The sequence below is a fragment of the Leptodactylus fuscus genome, chromosome 1, assembly GCF_031893055.1.
Source record: "Leptodactylus fuscus isolate aLepFus1 chromosome 1, aLepFus1.hap2, whole genome shotgun sequence".
Classification (NCBI taxonomy): domain Eukaryota; kingdom Metazoa; phylum Chordata; class Amphibia; order Anura; family Leptodactylidae; genus Leptodactylus; species Leptodactylus fuscus.
This window is the reverse complement of record NC_134265.1, coordinates 27064329-27079762: the sequence shown is the minus strand read 5'-3', so window position 1 is coordinate 27079762 and position 15434 is coordinate 27064329. Positions and strand designations below refer to the sequence as shown.

Genomic DNA, 15434 nt, shown 5'->3' with positions numbered 1-15434 from the left:
TACTAACATGCTCAGATCGGCTATTACACTAAGGAATAGCCAAGCTGAGCATGTTACTAGTACTAAGGAATAGCCAAGCTGAGCTAGTCGTGTTAGTACAGGAGGAGTAGCTGGAGGGATGGTTGGGTGTAGTGCAGAGCTCTTTCATCTGTCCAGAGTAGCTCTGCTATATCTCGCTATAGAAATGCATTGACCAGCGTTGATTGGCCAGTCTACGGGATTCGGCCAATCAACGCTGGTTCTGCCTGAGGAGGCGGAGTCTAAAATCGGACCAGAATGGAATCTGCTGTGGACCGATTTTAGACTCCGCCTCCTCAGGCAGAACCAGCGTTGATTGGCCGAATCCCATAGACTGGCCAATCAACGCTGGTCAATGCATTCCTATGCGAAAAAGTCAGCTCTGGCATATCGCAAGCTGACAGGTGATCCCGACATAATAAAGGTACTTGATGCCCCCAGACATGCTTCCCCTGCTGGCCCAGTTGCTTTCTGGGGTGTTGGCATCATTTGCTGAGGTGTGATAGTGGACTTGGTGACTCTACTGAGTCAAATGGTAGGATCCCCTGTAGCAAAGCATTTTCTCCCATAGACTATAATGGAGTTCGATATTCGATCGAATAGTCGAATATTGAGTGGCTATTCGAAACGAATATCGAATCTCGAACATTTTACAGTTCGCTCATCTCTAGCCACAGCTGCTGCGACAGGATGCCAGTGGAGTGAAAAAAGAATGCTAGTGGTCCACATAGACCACCATTGTGAGGGGGCGGATTATGACATGGGTTCTGCACCAAAATCCGCCCCCTCTTGCCCTGTGTGAATGAGGCCGTAATCCACATTGGCAGTTTGCCAATTTTAAACATGTTAGGAAAAAGAAAATCGAATTTGTCGCAAAATTCTAAAACCACGAGAGCTATGAAAGTAGCCAGAAGTCAACAGAGTTCCCCTCAAGCGGAGCTGAGGAGGATTGAGAAAGCTAGCTGTCAAGCGGCTCTTAGAGCAGCCGAAATGCCAGAGCAGGCAGATCATCGACACCAACAAAACACTCATTATATGGCATCACAGTGAGCTGCTGAGATGTTGGAACAATCACAGGCACGGTGCAAGGAACAAGTTCAGCAGCAGGCCAGCTTGAGAGCTGCCAAAACACTGGAGTAGGTGGATCATCAACGCCAACACGCTCATTATATGGTGTCCCAGGCAGCTGCTGAGATGCCAGAACAATCACAGGTACAGTGCGAGGAACAAGTTCAGCAGCAGGATGCTTAAGAACTGCCAAAACGCTGGAGCAGGCAAACCATCAACGGCAGCAATTTGCTGAATACAGGCAAATCATCGACGCTATCAACACGCGGACAAAGTCGTGGACAGAGGCTAGCGCGATATATATAATACAGGTGGAGGCAGATGTGATGTATATAATTCAGGTGGAGGTAGATATGCAATATATATAATACAGGTAGAGGTATATGTGATGTATATAATACAGGTGGAGGTAGATATGTGATGTATATAATACAGGTGGAGGTAGAGATGTAATGTATATAATACAGGTGGAGGTAGAGATGTGATGTATATAATACAGGTGGAGGTAGAGATGTGATGTATATAATACAGGTGGAGGTAGAAATTTGATGTATATAATACAGGTGGAGGTAGAGATGTAATGTATATAATACAGGTGTAGGTATATGTGATGTATATAATACAGGTGTAGGTATATGTAATGTATATAATACAGGTGTAGGTATATGTGATGTATATAATACAGGTGGAGGTATATGTAATGTATATAGTACAGGTGGAGGTATATGTAATGTATATAGTACAGGTGGAGGTATATGTGATGTATATAATACAGGTGGAGGTATATGTGATGTGTATAATACAGGTATAGGAATATGTGATGTATATAATACAGGTGGAGGTAGATATGTGATGTATATAATATAGGTGGTGGTAGATGTGATGTATATAATACAGGTGGAGGTATATGTAATGTATATAATACAGGTGGAGGTAGATGTGATGTATATAATATAGGTGGTGGTAGATGTGATGTATATAATACAGGTGGAGGTATATGTAATGTATATAGTACAGGTGAAGGTATATGTGATGTATATAATACAGGTGGAGGTATATGTGATGTGTATAATACAGGTATAGGAATATGTGATGTATATAATACAGGTGGAGGTAGATGTGATGTATATAGTACAGGTGGAGGTAGATGTGATGTATATAATATAATACAGGTGGAGGTATATGTGATGTGTATAATACAGGTGGAGGTATATGAGATGTATATAATACAGGTGGTGGTAGATGTGATGTATATCATACAGGTGGAGGTAGATGAGATGTATATAATACAGGTGGAGGTATATGTGATGTATATAATACGAGTGGAGGTATATTTGATGTATATAATACAGGTGGAGGTAGATATGTGATATATATAATACAGGTAGAGGTAGATGTGATGTATATAATACAGGTGGAGGTAGATGAGATGTATATAATACAGGTGGAGGTATATGTGATGTGTATAATACAGGTGGAGGTAGATGAGATGTATATAATACAGGTGGAGGTATATGTGATGTATATAGTAAAGGTGGAGGTATATGTGATGTATATAATACAGATATATGTGATGTATATAGTACAGGTGGAGGTAGATATGTGATGTATATAATACAGGTATAGGTAGATGTGATGTATATAGTACAGATGGAGGTAGATATGTGATGTATATAATACAGGTATAGGTATATGTGATGTATATAGTACAGGTGGAGGTAGATGAGATGTATATAATACAGGTATAGGTAGATGTGATGTATATAATACAGGTGTAGGTAGATGTGATGTATATAGTACAGGTGGAGGTATATGTGATGTGTATAATACAGGTGGAGGTAGATGTGATGTATATAATACAGGTGGAGGTAGATGTGATGTATATAATACAGGTGGTGGTAGATGTGATGTATATAATACAGGTGGAGGTAGATGAGATGTATATAATACAGGTGGAGGTATATGTGATGTGTATAATACAGGTGGAGGTAGATGAGATGTATATAATACAGGTGGAGGTATATGTGATGTATATAGTAAAGGTGGAGGTATATGTGATGTATATAATACAGGTATATGTGATGTATATAGTACAGGTGGAGGTAGATATGTGATGTATATAATACAGGTATAGGTAGATGTGATGTATATAGTACAGGTGGAGGTAGATATGTGATGTATATAATACAGGTATAGGTATATGTGATGTATATAGTACAGGTGGAGGTAGATGAGATGTATATAATACAGGTATAGGTAGATGTGATGTATATAATACAGGTGTAGGTAGATGTGATGTATATAGTACAGGTGGAGGTATATGTGATGTGTATAATACAGGTGGAGGTAGATGTGATGTATATAATACAGGTGGAAGTAGATGTGATGTATATAATATAGGTGGTGGTAGATGTGATGTATATAATACAGGTGGAGGTAGATGAGATGTATATAATACAGGTGGAGGTATATGTGATGTATATAATACGAGTGGAGGTATATTTGATGTATATAATACAGGTGGAGGTAGATATGTGATATATAATACAGGTAGAGGTAGATGTGATGTATATAATACAGGTGGAGGTAGATGTGATGTATATAATATAATACAGGTGGAGGGAGATATACAATATATATATATATATATATATATATATATATATATATATATATATATATATATACACACACACAGTAGATAATACAGGTGAAGATAGTTTTGCTAGGACTGTGATGATGAAGAAGAATTATGAGCCTTATTTCCTTCCTGTCCTGTGTATACTGCCCCTCTGGGACAAGGTACCATCAGATATACAGATATACTGTCCTGCTATCCAGACGTTTCCTGTAAGTTCACTTGTAGCTCAAATGGACAATATGTCGAGTAGTGATGGACGACCATGACAGCAACATCACTTAATTTCCAAGGACAGTTAATCTAATTGTATAGATCCAGTGGTAAAGACTCTACTATTAATAGATAGATCCGTGTATGATAGATAGACAGATAGATAGATAGATAGATAGATAGATAGATAGATAGATAGATAGATAGATAGGAGATAGATAGATAGATAGATAGATAGATAGATAGATAGATAGATAGGAGATAAATAGTTAGATAGATAGATAGATAGATAGATAGATAGAAGATAGATAGATAGATAGATAGATAGATAGATAGGAGATAGATAGATAGATAGATAGATAGATAGATAGATAGATAGGAGATAAATAGTTAGATAGATAGATAGATAGATAGATAGATAGATAGATAGTAGATAGATAGATAGATAGATAGATAGATATGATTGGAGATAGATGATAGGAGATAGATAGATAGATAGATAGATAGATAGATAGATAGATAGATATTAGATAGATAGATAGATAATATTACAGTTCTTATATAGAGTTCACACTCACTTTTCTGTTGCCTTATCTTTCCTCTAGGCATATAACACAGTCACTCTCTCATAGAATAAACCTTATGTCAGGTTTGATACATTTGATAGATAGATAGATAAATAGATAGATGATTGATAGATAGATAGATAGATAGATAGATACCGTAGATAGATAGAAGATAGATAGATAGATAGATAGATAGATAGATAAGAGATAGATAGACAGATAGATAGATAGATAGATAGATAGATAGATAGATAGATAGATAGATAGATAATATTACAGTTCTTCTATAGCATTCACACTCACTTTTCAGTTACCTTACCTTTCCTCTAGCCATATAACACAGTCACTCTCTTATAGAATAAACCTCATGTCAGGTTTGATACATTTGGGGATATTTTTCACATTGAAAATAAAATATTATCTATAATCCAATATTTGTAAGAACCTATCAGGTGTCAGAGCACATAATACCCAGAGGAATGAGGGACAGCAAGGAAAGTGCAAACCCGACCCGACTTCACAAGCGGAAATATTAGACTATTTGAATATATCTACATGTAATATATATATATATATATATATATATATATATATATATATATATATCGTATATAGTACTGTATATATAATATTTATATATGTATTATATGTACATATTTTTTAATATACTTTTGTAAATATATATATAATTTTTTTTATTTGATATTTGCTATGACTGTATACAGGAGCCGCTAATACATCTTATGCTAATACTTTTATTGTATAATTTTATTGTGTGAATGGATTCCTAAGAAGATAAACAAGAAGTGGAAGAAGAACAAAAATGCAGAGATTCTTCTGTTTATAAATGATGATAATAATAGCAATAAATTAATAACTGCAATCATCCAATATTAATAATACAATACAAATACCATGCTAATCTCTAGTATAATGAGGATTGGTTATTGCAGTATGTGTATACTTGTGCAGTGTTATTTGGATGTCTTTGTATCTGATATGACACAGCTTCTTCTATCTGACCTATAACTTTTGCTTCAACACAACAAAACCAAAGACACCGAGAGATTCCCAGCAGAAGGGGGGACTACAAGTCTCAGGCTGGCCAGGCCACAGGTTTGTTGCCCCCGCCCCGGAATCTGTGTAACACAATGCGCCTGATACAAGGCTGCTCTTAATGAATTACTAATGAGCTGGAATTGGCCGGCAGTTAATTACCGCAGCGCGCGGTGTTTACCACATTGTAATTGAGCTCATTAGGGCTCTGCCTCCTCTCAGTCACATCACTGGCCATAGGAGGAAGACACTGCAGGCTAATGTGACCAGGGTCCTAGCAATACCGCACTCAATGTGGGGTGGGGGGGGGGGGCTCAGCACTAAAATATAAAGCAAAACTACAGTAACCAGGAGAATATGGAGTCAGTGTGTAATATATATATATATATATATATATATATATATATATATATAACTATATTCAGGGAAATATGCAGCAAATATATACAACAGTCTATAGATTAGTGTATGTGCTGTGTATAATATTCTCTGTATACCATGAATGTGCATGAGAATAGATACAAAGATACACAAGTCATCAAGTAATAAAGTGTGTATAGTATGTGTGTATATGTATACACATTATCAATATTCTGCCTGTATACATGACTGTATCTATGAGGGTAGATAGAGAGAAACAGCACCCGAATTTTCAATGTGTCTGCCTATATATTAAAGTATAGGTGTAACCATATAAAGAGGATTTGTGTACATGTATGTATACGTATATAGAATATTCTCTGTTACCTATGAGTATTTTAGATATACAGACACTGAATTCTTGCTACAATGATACTTTATATTATTGTAGGTGTATGAGTCTAGATATTCAATATTCTTCCTGTATCTATACATGAGGGCAGCTATAAATAAACACAACTATTCCTATATCTGTGTATTACAGTATATGTATATGTGTGTGTAAATCTATACACTCTTCTGTGTACGCATGAATTTGCATGAGGGGTGATATAACATAAAGATATAAGCCATAAAAATGTGTGTACATATATTCAGTATGTTTCTTGCACCTATAACTGTGCATAAGGGTAGATATAAATATACACAACTCTTCATAGAGTGCCGTATATATTATAATGTGTGTTGCAACAACAAGGTGTACGTTAGTGTGTATGTGTGCATATGTTTATTGTGTGTGTGTGTGTGTATATATATATATATATATATATATATATACAGTGTATATATATATATATATATATATATATATATATATATATATATATACTTTTTAGTGTCTCATTTTTCTTAGATACAGACAAAGACAGGATGGTGGGACAGGGATGGGATAGGATATATACATAAAACATAAACATGTTATATATTATTAATACATATATATGTGCATATAGTACTAATTATATGTATGTGTGTATGTGGAGGGCTGTATGTGTGAGTCTATGTCCGTGCAGGAAGATACTTAGTATATATGATATATACGCTTTATTTATAGTACTATAGTGTGTGTGTGTGTGTGTGTGTGTGTGTGTGTGTGTGTGTGTATGTGTCTATATGTATTTTTATATATTGTATGTATACACTGTGTGAGCCCAGACTTCTCAGTATAATAATCTATACATATATATATATATATATATATATATATATATATATATATATATACTGACTGTGTTGTGCTGCCCATGTGCTGCCAGTAGCTGCTGCCCAGGAGGAGCAGCCACATGATGTGTATACAGGCAGTACTTGACGTGTATACAGCAGTCAGTCCTGGATCTGGAGCTTGTGGGGAGGGGGCTCAGCTTTTCTGGCTTTCATCCTCTTCTCCAGAGGGGAAATAGAGAAGGAGCAGATTAAGGAGCAGAGTATCCGGACTTGTCTCCTTTATTCCAGCAGTGGGAGGGAGCTGAGCCCCCTGTGACATGGTGGTGGCTCCCCCATAGCCAGTGATAGGGTGATGTATTACACTGCTCGGGCTGACTGATACGAGGCTTCAATATCCCACACAGGAGGAAAGTGACTACAGCTCCAGACAAAAGCTGAAACCAATGGGACTGCGGATCTGCCCGACCAGGATCTAATGTGTACAGGGGACTACAGGCAGCAAGCATCGGGACACAGCACAGGTACTGTACACACTGTAGAGAAACCGCTGCTGACCGCAGCATCCTCCCCTCTGAATAGGACAACGATGTGGTGCGGGCTGCAGGAACATCCCCCCACACCCCCACCAGGTACTGTCCACTACTGACCTAGTGCTGACTCCTCAGGTACTGCATAGTGTGACATGGGATGAGTATAGGGCTCTTGCTTGATCAGACATAAACCCCCAGGAAATATCACTTGTACTGTATATAAATGACCTGCTGCTGACTGCACTGCATGACCACAGGTATTATACTGTACACTGGTGACCTGGTGCTGTAATGTCACAGGTATTATACTGTACACTGGTGACCTGGTGCTGTAATATCACAGGTATTATACTGCACACTCGTCACCTGGTGCTGTAATATCACAGGTATCATACTGTACACTGGTGACCTGGTGCTGTAATATCACAGGTATTATACTGTACACTCGTCACCTGGTGCTGTATACACCGCCTGCTGACAGGTACTGTACACAGATGACTTGGTGCTGACTGTACCCTCTGATCATAGATATTATACTATATACTGCTAACCTGGTGCCGGCTACATCTCCTGCTGACAGATACTGTAATACAGTAGATGACCTGGGGCTGACTACACCCTTTATTAAACTGTATTATACTGTATACTGCTGACCTAGTGCCGACTACACCTGCTAAAATGTAACTTATAGAGATCTAATCATGGAGATACTATACACTATAGACCTGGTGCTGTATACATCTCCCGCTGACAGGTACTGTATATAGATGACCTGGTGCTGACTGTAGCCGGTGGTCAAATGTATTATACTGTATACTGCTGACCTAATGCCGACTACACCTGTGCACACTGAACGCTCTGATCATGGACATGATACTCTGATGACCTGGTGCTGACTTCCCCCCCTCTGACTACAAGTGCTATACCCTGATGACCTGGTGCTGACAGCCCCCCACCCTCTGGTACAACCCCAGGTACTATACCCTGATGACCTGGTGCAGACAGCAGCCCCCTCCTCTGTTACACTCCCAGGTACTATACCATATTGACCTGGTGCAGACAGCAGCCCCTTCCTCTGCTACACTCCCAGGTACTATACCATATTGACCTGGTGCAGACAGCAGCCCCCTACTCTCTGTTACATTCCCAGGTATTGTACCCTGTGACTTGGAGCTGACAGCAGCCCCCCACCCCCTGGCACATTCTCAGGTACTGTACCCTGTGACGTGTTGCTACCAGCTCTCCTTTGCAGCTTCATCCCCTCTAATTGCTAAGATTGATTTCTGCTATTTAGACGTGATATTTTAATTGAAGGCTGATAGTAAACAGCAGCCCCCTGACCGGCACATTGAGGTAATTGTCTGTAATTTGGTTGCCAAAAGATTAATCGCTGAGGCTGGGCCGATTTGATTAAGTCAATTAATCTCTGATTACAGTGTTCAAGTGTCATTTGGCATAAACCGACCATCTCAGGTGCTGCTTGTACAAGACTGATCGGTGCAATCAATTGGAGATGAAAACGTTACATGTATGAACAGCTCCCAAATCATCTATATATAGATATATAAAGACATGCTCACACATATACCTACATATATATGCTTTCAGAAATAGGTAAAAGTTTCTTTTTAGCTGTCTGTTATATGTCTGCTATATTGGGTTAAGTTGCTTTATCATATACTGCATTGCTTATATTGTTCTGAGTTCATTTATAATCTTTGCAAATTGTTATTCATGTCAGAGCTGAGATTTAATATCTCATATGAGATCATGATAATCTGCAAAAGTCTCTGTCCGTTCAGCACCACAGTCTATAGGCTTTCTATAAGGGTCGCTGTCCATTCAGCACCACAGTCTATAGGTTTTCTATAAGGGTTACCACAGTCTATAGGTTTTCTATAAGGGTCTCTGTCCATTCAGCACCACAATCTATAGGCTTTCTATAAGGGTCGCTGTCCATTCAGCACCACAGTCTATAGGTTTTCTATAAGGGTTACCACAGTCTATAGGTTTTCTATAAGGGTCTCTGTCCATTCAGCACCACAATCTATAGGTTTTCTATAAGGGTCGCTGTCCATTCAGCACCACAGTCTATCGGTTTTCTATAAGGGTCACCACAGTATATAGCTGCCATACATTACTTTCACTCTATATACCTCTCTGAGGCCTCTTACCTGATATTTAGAGGGTGTTAGCTCAGGAAATATAACATGTCTATCATTCCTATATATTACTTCTGTCCATTATTTTGACACATGATGAGAATAAATGACAATAGACACCCGAAGCTTCTGCATATGATATAGATATGATAATACTATATCTTATTGCTACAATGTATATGTTGGAGTTCACACCTACACTTTGCTTTACATTAGGTTATTGCAACATTACATGTAATCTTATGTCCTCTATGCTCATCACTTTATTGTGTGTCAGATCTTACATACTGTAGCATCCCATAGGTCAATGTGTCTGAATACTATTCTTTGTACAGGCAGGAATTGTTACTTACAAGTTGACATGTTGGCTGCAGTTTTTGTGTTATGTGATGTTAATACTATGATAAACTAATAATATCTGATCATAAAAAGCTATCATGTCACATACTCTAATGGACTAGACTGTAAACTACACAATCTAACGAATACTGTACTATATACACACAATATATTATACTATACTGAACTATACACAGTGTCATAATACTATATAATATACTACTCACAATATATTAATACTACTCTATATTACATGCACTGTCTAATATACAATTTTCGGATAATGTAGTATGTTATACAACTTTATACTATAAACTAATAATATACAATATATCCCAGTTATACTGCATGTATATGCTATATATATATATATATATATATATATATATATATATATATATATTTATATATATATATATATATATATATATATATATATGCTATAGGCTAACACTATATTATATTGTATTCTGGGCTAAATACATTGGGATGTGGCCATGAAGAGGTTAAACAGCATCAATGGCTAAATCTAGATGAAGAGATAGATAGACAGACAAAGAGATGGGAGTGAAATAGTTAAATTGGTCTGAAGTAGATAGGTATGAGATAGATAGATAGATAGATAGATAGATAGATAGATAGATAGATAGATAGATAGATTTGAGATAGAAAGATAGATAGATAGATAGATAGATAGATAGATGATAGATAGATAGATAGATAGATAGAAGATAGATAGATAGATAGATAGATAGATAGATAGATAGATAGGAGATAGATAGATAGATAGATGGATAGATAGATCGATAGATAGATGTTAGACAGATACATTGTAACCAAATGATAATTCTGTGATATTACACAGCCACAAAAGAAAAAGTAATTTCCTTAAGAATAATTTGCAGTGTGTGAAGATGATTGATGATGATGATGATGACGATGGTTTTATTTCGCTCCAATACAATTTATTAGAAAATTCCAAAGTCCAACTCTATTTTCTTCTTCTGAGGCCTAAAGGTTAGGTCAGCTTTCCATAATAGACAGGACTTAGGAGTCAGTAAGTGTGTGCTTTGCCCCTTCATGGTGTCCATGGCCCAGTCAGGGTCCAGCAGACCATAGTTGGGGGGATTAGAGGAGTAGGATGTGTAAGTATTCCTCACTAGGACCCCAGGAAGCTCTGCTGTGTATTCAGAGCAGTCATTAGCTGCAGCTTTAAGTGATTGTGAACAGTAAGTAAAGAAATCTCTTGATTGTAATACTCTCTCGCAAAGCAATAATATCCCAGTGGGTGGTCATCAGTAATGATGGATGCGGCTTTATAATGGCAGCCCTGGAACTGCTTTTGGAAAGCGAATCTCACTCTGATTTCCTTCTATCCAGTTGTAATAGTTACTTAGTGATTTGTTCAGGAGCAGCAGAGGAGAGAGGAGTCAGCTCAAACCTGAGGAGTATTAGCAGGCTCAGACTATCAGGAACTACTGCAGGAATAGTAATGGCCACTGGCTGGTCACTGCAACTATAGTGTCTATATATCTATCTACTATCTGTCTATACAGCATCTATATACATCATCTCTGTACCTATCTCATAGCTCTCTTTTTTCTCTTCTCTCTCTCTCTCTCTCTCTCTCTCTCTCTCTCTATATATATATATGTGTGTGTATTAACATCCATATATCTTTCTCATCTCTCTCTACTTACCTCTATTTATATTAACTATCTACTATTTCTTCTATCTATTATCTATCTGTCTATCATCTATCTATCTCCTATCTATTTATCTATCTATTTATCTATCTCCTATCTATCTATCTCCTATCTATCTATCTATCTATCTATCTCCTATCTATCTATCTATCTATCTATCTATCTCCTATCTATCTATCTATCTATCTATCTATCTATCTCCTATCTATCTACATACTTAGTTTATCTCTCTCTATGTTGTTCTCTTCTTAGATAACTATCTACCAATCTCATGTCTCTATCGCTAGATATATCTTTCTATCTATGTAGCCCCCATCTATACTTCTCATCTCCATTTATCTGTACCTAGACACTATCTAACTACCCATCTCTCTCTGAATATATATACACCTAGATGATCTTTTTACTATCTATTTATTTATTTTCTACCTATTTATGCAGCTCTCATTTTCTTCTTCTATCTACTTACTTAGCTGATTTCTCTTTCTAGATATTTTCTAACTATCTCATCGCTCTACTGCACATGTCTCTGTCTAACTAAATAATGTAATCTATCTATCTTTCTATCTCTTTATCTATCTATCTATCTATCTATCTATCTATCAATCATCTAATATCTATCTATGTATCTATGTCTATATATCTATCTATCCCATATCTATCTATTCATCTATGTATCTTTCTATCTATCTATCTATCTATCTATCTATCTATTTATCTATCTATCCCATATTTATCTATCTCCTATCTATCATCTATCTATCTATCTATCTATCTATCTATCTATCTATCATCATCTATCTATCTATCTATCTATCTATCTATCTATCTATCTATTTATCCATCTATGTATCCATCTATCTTTGACCCCTCCAGGATCAGTTTGGAGGAGGGGGTGACCACAGGACTGGCAGGGCCTTGTGTGTATCTCTCAGACTTGCTTTTGTTAATATCTGACCAGAGGTTATTCAGAATGACAGACAAAGCCTGAAGTGCTGCGGCCAAATGAGCCCCAGACTCCTCCAGATGGGACCATTTCCATTGCAAATACTGAGTATTGTAAAATATATAAAGCATCTCTGCCACAGTCATAACATAATTATATCACAGAGAAGCCATAACAACCATCATCAGGGTAATTGGGGGGCTCTTCATCGCCTAACCTGCTGAGTACCCCAGCCCCAGGTATATAGAGAGGGGTATGTGCATGGATAAATAGAGGTTAGAGAGATAGACAGATAGATAGATAGATAGATAGATAGATAGATAGATAGATAGATAGATAGATAGATAATAGATAGATAGATAGATAGGAGATAGATAGATAGATAGATAGATAGATAGATAGATAGATAGATAGATAGATAGAGACAGATAGGAGATAGATAAATATAGATAGATAGGAGATAGATAGATAGATAGGAGATAGGAGATAGATAGATAGATAGATAGATAGATAGATAGATAGATAGATAGATAGCGATAGACTCCCTCTACATGATCAGAACTGTTGTTGTTATTATTATTATTATTATTATTATTATTAATTTCATAACCTTTCCTGTAATATTTGTGTAAACTCCAGCTAATTCCTATAGACAGGGCTCAGTATATCAGTAGTACTCCTGTACATCAGCACCAGTATTATTATTATTCATCTTATTGATCACTGGTAATACAAGTGTAATTGTTCAATAATATACAGGAATGACTCTAAGAATATTAGATTAATTTGGGTTATCAATAATAACAGCAACACAATGAATTCAATAAAAAAAAAATACCAACATACTCCTATACAATAAAACATGACAACCACTAATGTGACATGAGTATAGGAAATAATACAAATAATACTAATAAATAAATAAAATAATAGTAATAGAATGCAATACCTTATAAAGTAATAATAACAAAAAATTATTAATCATTACAATAATAATAAAAAATATTTAATATGACCTCAATTACCTAAAGCTTCTCTGCACTGCAGAATAGAGGAAGAAGAGGAGAAATAATTGTTTGTAATGTAATTAATTAGATCAATTAACTTTCCAGCCACTTTCAATCATCAGGATCTTGAGGTTTTATCTGTATTCTCTGTATTTAATATCACAATTTTATGTATACTAAGACAATATCATTATTATTACAGATTTTCTTGTTTTAAAAAGAATTTAATTGGGTATCATCCTGTAATTTTTATAATTAATATAAAGTAATTAAAAAAAAAAAGACGCATGAAACACGCACGATATTGACGTCTAAATGAACGGGGCATATACAGTAGCATCTGCTGTACGATTTCATGTCTTGCGTTTCTTCCTCTCTTTGGTGTGTTTTGTGCCCTGGATTGACGCGTTAATTTCCTCTATATTCAGGCGGTCAGATAATGACGGATGGATACGGTACGTCAGCTAAAGGCAGGGACTCTTTTGGGTCCATTTGGGTCCCATCGTCCCCTCTTCTGTCATACCACAGACATTTGCTAATCAGCTAGGTCTCTATTTCGCCTGTCTGAACAGAAACTTATGAGAAATCCGTCCAGGACATGTCGCAAAAAGGGAGGAAAAAAACGTCGCAAACGGCATTTTCGGTTTTTGCTAAAAATCCGTTCTAAAAAAATGAGACAAACGTTAATTTCCAATATAAATATGATGTATGACTTATAAGAATTATAAAATGTGCGAAATAATTCACTATATAATAGCTGAATTTCATATATATATATATATATATATATATATATATATATATATATATATATATATATATATGAAATTCAGTTATTATCTAGAATTGAGGGCCCTCCTGAGGCGTCTTCATGTCCATGGTAACTTATATTGAGAGGGTCATATGTCAAAACAGTCGTACGATCAGATCGGACCTTTAGAACCAAAAAACTGGGACAGATTAATCATATTGGGGAATTTTATGGGAAATGATTTATCTATCTATCTATCTATCTATCTATCTCCTATCTATCTATCTATCTCCTATCTATCTATCTATCTATCTATCTATCTATGTATCTATCTATCTATCTATCTATCTATCTATCTATCTATCTATCTCCTATCTATCTATCTATCTATCTATCTATCTATCTATCTATCTATCTATCTCCTGTCTATCTATCTCCTATCTATCTATCTATCTATCTATCTATCTATCTACCTATCTTTCTATCTATCTATCTATCTATCTATCTATCTATCTCATAACTATCTGTCTATCTCACTATCTCTTATCTATCGATCGATCTACGTTTAGGCAATTGAACATTTCCTGTGTAATGTCTTAATCTCCATAGTGTTCCTAGAGTATCTATGAAGAAAAGACTCCCTGTTATAACACGATCAGTATATTTACATGGTATAGTGTATACAGTGTAATATATAGTAAATATTATATAATATAATATAACTTCTTAGATAGATAGATAGATAGATAGATAGATAGATGATAGATATGATATAGATAGATAGATAGATAGATAGATAGATAGATAGATAGGAGATAGATAGATAGATAGATAGATAGATAGATAGATA

At 36.0% G+C, this 15434-nt stretch overlaps 1 protein-coding gene across 1 annotated transcript in view; it reads left to right on the top strand.

Annotated features, from left to right (window-relative positions):
- The first annotated feature begins 7554 nt into the window (after positions 1–7554).
- SKOR2 (SKI family transcriptional corepressor 2) overlaps positions 7555–15434 on the top strand; it is a 31861-nt gene continuing 23981 nt past the window's right edge. Inside the window, exon 1 of the mRNA XM_075262383.1 lies at positions 7555–7664. The gene's annotated coding sequence lies outside the window, so the exon portion shown is untranslated. The remainder of the gene's footprint in view (positions 7665–15434) is intronic.